Below are 9,991 nucleotides of genomic sequence, written 5' to 3' on the forward strand. Positions count from 1 at the left end.
GTGATGTAGCCTTTTTGTTGTAAAGAGGAGCGCCTGCCGTGAAAACCTTTTGTAAGCGTGACGAGTGAAAAAAAGGTTTACGAAGTTGATTGCTGCTCTTGGTGTGTTGGTGGTCCGGCTCTTATATAGGTGTGGTACTAATCCAAAACAAGAAACAAATGTCAACGGTTATGACAAAGATGCTGCCTATAACTTTGAAAGTTTGAATCAACAATTCGGTCGATCACTTCTTTTTGTTTTTCCTTGATGACCCTTTATCAATTTCTGTGCACGTCCCCATTTCTACAGCTTTTGGCTGCTTCATATAACTTGCTTTGACTGAATGACATACCGAATCCAATCCATTTGTTTCGCTTCAACAAATGTACACAACACTTGTGCAACAAGCTCAATTGGAATATTCATATGTTCTACCGTAACTTGAGAACAAATAATTGAGTTTATGATAGAATTATAATAGTTTAATATAAAACCTAATGAGGTAAGATATATCATGTCAAATCGCTAAGAACGATCAATTAAATGTGAAAATATATCTGAATCCATCGATAAACTAAAAACTTTGAATCATTATGTTAAAATCTCAAATTTGTATTTTTCATCACTCATATGTCAATAGATGGTATATCATAATTTAAAGATAATAACCCTAGCAAATAAATTTGCACATTAATCTTAATCTCAAATCAGCCCATTATCAATTAGAAATTAGTGATTTAGGTATCTACGTATATTTTTATATTATAACTGAACCCCAATTAACTTTAACCGTATTATGTCACTTTAATTTGGACTAACTTTTTTTACCAAGTGTTAAGCCTGATCAAGTGGCAAATGAAACTCAAATTGAACTACTACAAATGCCTAATTGAATTAAATTATTGCTAGGTAACAAATGGATTATGAGGCAATTTTTCGGGAATCAATGGAATACAATACCATATTACTCTTTAAACAGCTATTAAAAGAAAAAAGATTATGATAATCCATGTCATGATATTCAACCTAAAAGAGAAAGAAAGACCAAGAGAAGGGAGCCTTGGGATTAATGAAAGTAGAAGTGCAGTGCTTGTGGGTATATCCCCCAAGCTTTCAGAAAGTATATGTGAGAGTTGCAGGCTTAAGGTACAATATACTGTATACATCCCATTTGCCTACTAAAAAAGACTACATCTTTTTTTAATTTAAAATCTCCCCCTCTGGTACACAATCAGACAAACCAAAAGCTTCTCTTCTATTCTCCCCTTTTCCTCTCTCAATACCACTTGCATATGTCACCTTCCATAAGGGAATCTCATCTCTAACAAACCTTACTTTTGCCCTTCCAGTCCTAATAATTACCAGCCCTCTTTTTTGTGCTTTTCTTTTCTTTTCTTTTCTTTTCTTCTCCTTTTCTTTTACCATCTGCTGTAAAATCCCCTCTTCCCTCAATATTAACATTTGCACTACAAATGAACAAATGAAGCTGATACTTGCATGGCTTCTTTATCCTAAATATATATTATATTAAAAAAAGCATCATTTTACCCTACTGCTTAAGGCATTAACTGTAAAAGCCTATTTTTATTAAGATTTTTTTTGTTTTCTTCCGTAGAAACTTTTAGAGTTTAGCTAATAGAAGCTTAGCAAAAGACTGTTATGAGAGGCATCTAAACCAAAGACACAAATTAGTAATATGAACTCGTAAAGGAAAGTCCCCAGCATCATGGCAATCTCAGTGCTCATTTCAAACATAAAATAAGACAGGTCGGTTTCCTTGTGTGTGGGGTGATTAACTTATAGGAAGAATGCTCTCCTTTTACTTTCTTTTCCTCAATTCATTTCAGGGATCAATTAAGCATATATTTATCTCAAGTCAATTAACAGACCCCCTTAGTGTGCATATCATTTTCATCTAGTTTATGCAGGACAGATTTCCCCCCAAAAATGTTGTTTATGCAAGCTATAAAATCTTAATGAACATTCAGATAGGGAAACATAAGAGCTCTGTAATCTAAATCATACAACATCTAAGCATAATTAAGATATGCTGCAGTATTCAAGGCTTGTAATTATTTATATTCTATAAAATTGTTGATGACTCGCATGTGAAAGTACTGATTGGGACAGAAAAGTTCTGTGATGAAGTATGCATCAATCTACAATCTCCATATCACCATGGGACCAATTCTCTAAAGAAGAATGTGTCACGAGATGTCTTGCCCAACTCACAGTTTTAAAACCTCCAAAGTATTTAGCCAATAAAATTTCTGAATGCCTGCAATATAAAAGTGTTACACTAAGAATGCAAAATTAATAAATTTAATCTATATTGTGGGTAGATGCATCGAGTTTCAGCAAAATTTACTTTTTTTGGATCATCAATTTCTCAGGATAAGATTCAAACAGCTTCAAAATTATGCAATAAAATATCATTGAAGTAGCCTCGAAGAATTTTACAGTCAACCTGCATGATGTTGATCTGTGCCCTTGTGGAAGCTTAACCATTGTAGAACATGCTAGAGAAATGAGCATACATACCTGCTGAGGAAACAATGATGGAAAAGAATAAAGAACAAAATGTAAAGAAGTGCAGCCATAAGGAGAGATAAGGGCTCCTCTTTTTGTCTTATTGTTCTTTTGTTTTGTTTTTTATGTTTTTCCTCTCTTTTTTTCTTCTTTTTTTTTTTTTTTTTTTTGGTAGTGTGGGGCTTTAAAGTACAAAATAAAATGAATTTGTTCTGCAAGGCTGAAGGAAGGGAAAGACATGGCTCAAATAGTACTTAATGGAGTCAAAATTATGTGACTATGCATGGATATAAACATAACATGATTAGGCACAATGGTCCAAGTGTAACATCATTTGAAATAATCTATCTAGAGCAGTACGGTTAGAATCAGATGATGATCACCTTCTTGTCTACCAGAATCATATAGTGTACAGGGTTTTCAACACTTCCCTCATAAATGAAGAAGCTAGGAAAAAGCAATTATACCTGCTGGAAGAATGAAAACAATGAACCTAGCAAGCTTCTATGTTGTTTCAACCTTGAAAATAAATTTTTAATCCTTTATGCAACTCCGATAATGCCGTCTTAGCAAACCCGATGGAATGACTTGATTTTTTTTTTTTTGTGAGAAACCCTCTCTTAACCAACATTCAGTTCCGGATGATTGCATTTATTCCCCCGATCAGCTCAGGCCACCCTCGCACCCAACCCATCCACCCCACTTGCCCCACCCACAGAAAAAACTGGAATTAAATGAAACTTTTGGTAGACCTTAATTTCAGAAAAATGGTTTTTCAAATTATTTTTAAAAAAGAAAGGAAATAAATCACTGAAGATGATATCTCAAATCACAGAAACCATAATTTGGCATATTATTCAAGGTTAAACTTAAAGCATGACCAGGCAGGCAAATGATTCTTTCCCATTTATAATGGCATCCACGGCAGCAAATTGGTTAGAAATTACACCATAGAAGATCTGGAATGGGGTGTTCCTGAAACCATGAATATGAATAACAAAGTGATGCAAAAAACAATTCAGACCACCCCCACCCCCACCCCCAAAATAAAATAACCCTTAACATGTACCAATCTTAGTTGTTGTTCTGGTTATCCATCACATCAATTTTTCATGTAAGGAGTTCTGCACCCACTGGTCAAAGCAAGTGCAGTGTTAGAGCCTCCAAGGTTACAAGGAAGTTTTGTGGAAATTGATAGAACACAAATGGATCAATACTCCTTAATAGACAAGTAAGAAGAACAAAGAGAACCAACAAGGTAGAAGAATGAAACAAAGCAATAGGTAACCCTAACCCATTTATCAAGCAGAATCTAACCTTCTCATATGTAGCTTTCCACAAGTGCTAGAACAGGACAGAAGCCTCACTTCGATAAACATGAATTCAGAAGGTAACACTAAGATTCAACATAACTTCCAAGTTTAAAATACAAATAAAACCTTAGGAAGAATAGCTCAGGAAAAAAAACCAGTTTTCAAGTTCAACAAAATTTAAAACAGCATTAATGAAAATCCCAGGCACATATTAAGTCTAATAATGTTTAGGAGATTTCAACTCACCACCATGGCAAAAAAACGCATCCTGGAAGATACCTGGTTCAAGTATCCACTAAATTTTAGCTACTGGATCATCTTCTAACTGAAAATATCAGCCATTAAAGTTTTGCTTGTTAGTCAGCATAGAACAAACAATTTGTTGAGGCAGACAAAGCTGGTTAATTTTGGTTAGAACCATTAACATGATCATGTACTAAACAAGCTAGCTGTAGCAGCAATTGGAAAGAACAAGGATCTAATTCATGCAAAAGAAGGCTATGATGTTGTTTCTTTCCTTTTATTTTTTTTTCTGACTAACCTGATCCAAACTATGGTTTACACAATCTGATATATAAGTGATGACATTTAATTCAAAAAGAATGGCTGCAGAACAATATCAGTGGCTTTCATTTCGTATCAATTGAAAGAAAATCTAAAGATAACATGACCAAATAAAATACATGATAGATTTCTCAGCACGTTTACCGTTTCTTGCTTTGGTGAAAGCATGCTTATCAGGAATTGACCATTGTTACACGCAGCTCTAGTATATTCCTCTCCTGTCTTCGTATAGCAGTATAACACCTGAGATATACTTTGTATTATCCTTGTTTCAAAACTAGAATACTCAACCAGTTGTTGACGGACTCTGGAAAATGAAAAGGAAAGTAACAACTGAACATGTAGAGAATGCAGTATGTTTCAATCAAGAAAAATACAGAATAAGCTGTAAAATATAAGAAAAATGTTGTTTAACGCATTAACCAATACAGCCTAATGCGGCATCTATCATGGTTTTTAACGGTAAGACTGATACCCGAGCATGTGATGCAGCAGGCAGGTCTAGGTTTTTCACATTCAGCTGGTACATAAATAAAATGAATTAATCTTCTAGTAGTGGTGACCTCAAAACTCCAACAAGAACATATTGGCGTGAAAAAAAAGACCCCAAGTTCCCCAGGTCTTTTGAAAAGCCTAAACTCACCTTCGAAATCCTCCAGTTTATCACTGTCTTCTAGATGTCCTCACAGTATATGCTTCACTTGTTATTACTCAGAATAAATGCAAGGATAAGGGAAGGAAGACAAGATAGGTTGAAGACCGCAAACATGTTTTCTTATTTACAATCATGTGCAAGTAGAGTGAAAACAGAAAGGACCATGAACCAACTCGGCTAGGATTTACCAATTTGTTGTTTTTCTTTACAAGCAAACTTAGAAATTACGAGTAAGACAATGAACTTTGAAACACCAGCACATGGCCAAGATTCCTTTTTGTCATCCTGTAGATGGTTGAGCGGAAAGGAATTGAAATAGTCACATCAACTTATGCCTTGCACGCATATGTTATCGATCTTCTTCCACTTTTTCAGCCCATGGTTATGCTTAAGTAAAAATGAATTGAGTCTGGTCAAAACCAATAATCATTATTTTTGTGGCTTGCAATGATCAGACATAAGAAGAAGGGTTGTTTCTGATCAAATATCCTGTGAATTGAACATAATGAATAAGATCATTTGTCAATCATACAGAGATGTGAAGCTAACTTATACCACAAAAGATCATGGATGTGAGAAAATGGCATTTTGCATTCAAAACCAATAAATATTTCAAGTGACGCAGACAAAGCAGTTGCCAAGATTAAAGCTGCTCCCAAAGGTATTGGCTAGATAAACCCATCTCTTCCCATTCAAAATAAATAAAAGGGTTGTTTCTGGTCAAATATCCTGTTAGTTGAACGTAAGCAATAAGATCATTTGTCAATCATACAGAGATATGAAGCTAACTTAGAGGATATAAGATCATGGATGCGAGAAACCTGAATTTTGCATCCAAAACCAATAAATATTTCCAGTGTCATAGATAAAGCAGTCGCCAAGATTAAAGCTGCTTTATCTGCCCATCAAAAATAAATAAATAAATAAATTCTCCTGTGGTCAATAAATCCATCTTGACAATAACTTTCAAAATAATCCAAAAAGGAAAATATGAAATTGATATCATATATCTACACTAATAGTGCATTGGCGGGTAATATGAGTTTACAAGACTTAGAATGCAATTTACCGATATGACTGATTTGATGAAATTTATGATTCCAAGATTAAAAAAAAAGAGAACAGCCATTCTAGAAAGGTTGAAAGAGCACCAAAAGAACCAGGAAAATTGGTGAAAACAGAAAAGATGTTACGTATGTAAGTATATGTATATATATATATATATATATATATACACACACACACACATATATCACCCTGTTTCCTTCCCCTAGAGTTTCCAGTTTAACCCTCTCTTCGTTCCCAGCATTGTATAATTGGAACCTTATCAAAATGCTGAGATAACAGCATGTGAAAATTTTCAGTTCAAACAATTATTAATTTTAAAGAGCATTTTCAGTTTAACCCTCTTCAGCAGTTTAATCCATCTGTTTTATCCGGTTCAAACTAGCGTAATTTTAAAGTTAAGAATGCACATTTTGTTTATTCGGAAGAAATAAGAAAAGAAGACGAAGCTAATGAAAACAATTCCAGAGTTCTGTCACAAAAACTCACTTAGTAATTGTAAAAAGGGAGAAGCAAAAGACTGAAGAGAAAACCTATAAAAACTCAATGCCGCCATTAGAGAAATTCCATTTGTAAACAAGTTTCCCGTTTCCAATCCTCAACGCATCCGATAATGAAAACAAAACAGTAAATTGAAGCAAATGCCATTGCATAATTAGCAAAATCGAAGAAAAAAATACCAGTAATAAGACTCTGCTAAGAAACAAAACAAGTCTTTCAACCCTTAAGTTCGCGGTTAGCTGTTGGCGCACTGAGCGCTGACTGAGTCAAGGGCCTCATTCACTCAGTGACCGAAACAGCTGCGCTTTTATTGGGCTTTTCTTTTGCAAAAAAGGAGACCTCGTCAACATTCAGCTGACACTTATACACTCTTTTCGATTGCTTCTTTTTGGTTACTTCACACTGTTCACATTTGGACGTTTGTCAGCTGGATCGCCATTTGCTTAGAACTGAATCTAAGATCTCAATTTTCGTACCATAATAAGCTTTCTTTGCCGCGAGTATTTCTAAACAACCCTACTTGTGAAACAAAAATGAATGATTAAATCTGCGATAATTAAGCCCTACGCATGATACATAAAAATTATTTTCGGTTTCAACCTTGTGTTCAACCGCTACGACAAATGACGCAGAGAAAACGCCACGAATTGCTGTTTCCGTATATATTCGTCTACTGAGCAAGTTGGTGTGAGAATTTTTTGTACTTATAACTAGAAAATGTAACATTTTTTTACCTTTTGATTCTTTTTATTGAACATTTCAATAAAAATGTTAATCAATTAACCTATTGAATATATATAAGAACATTTTTTATATATATATAATCAGTTAATCTAATGGGATAAGATATATTAGATTCCTTAAATAAGGTCAGATGTTCAAATCTTAACGTTTACATATGGAGTAAACTAGGTTGGGAGGATTGTCCCATAATGAACCTCTGCAAAATTCGATCTGGATTAGTCGATCAATAGATCGGATGCTAGTGATTAATTTTTTTAAAAAACATTATTATTTTAATTAGATTGAAAACTTCTATGCCTGAAAATGAAGAAAATATTTCAAAATAGGGTGCACACCCTAATTGAAAAATCTTTATCATATAGAAATATGACATGTGATATTTTTGTATTTCCTTTTAATTTCTTTTAAATACATAAAATTAAAAGTTATTAATCTATGGTTTTATATACTAGCAAATGGACCACTAGATCGGCTAACGTAGTATTGGCGGATGGCAAAGTAACAATAGAAATGCATGCAAATAGAAATTATGCCATTGTCAACTATGAAAATGTTAATTAAAGATATCATCAATTTGTTGATAAAATTAAAGAGATAAGTGTTAAGGTAGGCCGATTCAAATATTAACGTCATATAATTCCAAAAAAAAATTGAAGCTTTCAAGCTACCATATTTGCAATTGGAGCTAGTAACGTAATGCTATTAATCAAGGGAAGATCGGAAAATAATAAATAAAAGAAATGTAAACTACATAAATTGGTCACTTTCGTTTGAGTTTTTATAAATTTTGTCCCACTGAATTTAAAAAAACATAAGATTTGGCCACTTTCGTTTCATTTTAATTAAGGTGTGTTCACTGAAGGTTAATAGCCGTTAAACCTTTAATGGTTTACTGACGTGGCATGATAAACATATAAAATTAAAATTATATAATGGTTTACTGACGTGGCATGATAAATAAATAAAAATTAAAATTACATCATTTCCACGTAGATAATACATTGATTAAGTTTTGATCACTTTCCTTTCATATTTGTACACGTTTGCTCTCCATTTTTTTTTGAAAAAAAAACATAAGTTTTAGTCACTTACGTTATCGTTTTATTAAATTATGGTCACTTACGTTATCATTTTATTAAGTTTTGGCCACTTGGACGTTGAATGCCTTTAGTTTGATAACGTGACTCATTAGTAAAATGCTTTAATTTTTATTTTAACCCCTAAACTTTAGATAAAACATTGATTATGCATCTTTTTGTAAATTCAAATTAGTTTAGAGACAACATTTCAATTTACCCATTTTTAAATATTTTTTCTCCCCAACCCCCAATATTATTTATCTGTTCCTCGTTTCTTCTTCAAACATCTTAGCTCCTTTGCAATACCATTATTGTTTCTAAGTATTAGATGTAATTATTTGAAGTCAAATTAGGTGAGTTCTCAGTTGTAAGAAAATGTATAAAAAAGAAGTAATGAATATCGTGAAAAATGTAGAGAATTCACCATTAAAACTCTGAAAAAGATTCACCACCATGGTGGCGCCACCGCCTCGAGTCCAAAAAACTAAAGGTTCTTCAATAGTGACATTATTTACGACACAATACCAATGATCCATCTCTAATGCGTTGTTGAACAATGAAATCCCCATGATGTGAAAGATTGTTGAGAAAATTTTGTCGCATTTGAACGTGATCGATCTCCACGACGTTTACGAAGATCAAACCGACGTTAACTTAGTACTAAAGTCCTGCTCATGCTGTGAGTTCTTCGATTGGGTTGTCACATAAATGAGGTACTCAAAGGTCGACACGATGGTAGTGGTGCTACAAATCGCGTGGGCCACATGGGGTTAACGGTGATTCATAGGGATATAGAATAAAAAAATTGCTTGTCATTGAGAGAGAGAGATAAATATTCAATGTTGAAGACCATAGATTTTGGATTGAGTTTAGTGGATGAATTCACAGATCTAGTTATTGGGTTGTTTGGATCCATTGATTATTTTTCACCGGAGGCATTTTCTCAAGGGAAAATCACTATGAAAAGTAATACTTGGTTATCAGGTTATTTGGATCCATTGATTTGTCTTATTGTTCCTTGTTGGATTTGACATTTTGCAATCTCAATCTTTGAAAATTAAATTTTAGTTTGTGTAATTGAGATTGTTCATCTTCATTTTATCTTTAGATGCTTACCATATAATTTTCCCCCTGAACTTATGGTGTTATTATTTGTTATCGAAAATTGGAAAATTTTCATTATTCTTGAAATGCAGCGTGAGTCCTTAAAAGAAGGCAAACGTAACAATGGAGCAATTGAGCGTAGATGTCTAAAGAAGAAGCAGATGGAAGATGAACAATAATGGGGTTGGGAAGAAAACCTATTAAAAATGAATAAATTTGAACTATTGTCCCTAAACTAATTTAAATTTACAAAAAGACTCATAATCAATATTTTGTCTAAAGTGTAGGGGTTAAAATAAAAAAATAAACCATTTTGCTAACGGGCCACGCCATCAAACTAATGACATCAAAATAAGTGATCAAAATTTAATAAAACAATAATGTAAGTGACCAAAATTATGTTTTTTTTTAATTTGGTGAACAAAAGTGTACAAATATGAAAAGAAAGTGACCAAAAC

This window comes from Hibiscus syriacus, unplaced genomic scaffold, assembly GCF_006381635.1.
Source record: "Hibiscus syriacus cultivar Baekdansim isolate YM2019G1 unplaced genomic scaffold, ASM638163v2 tig00110577_pilon, whole genome shotgun sequence".
Taxonomy (NCBI): Eukaryota; Viridiplantae; Streptophyta; class Magnoliopsida; order Malvales; family Malvaceae; genus Hibiscus; species Hibiscus syriacus.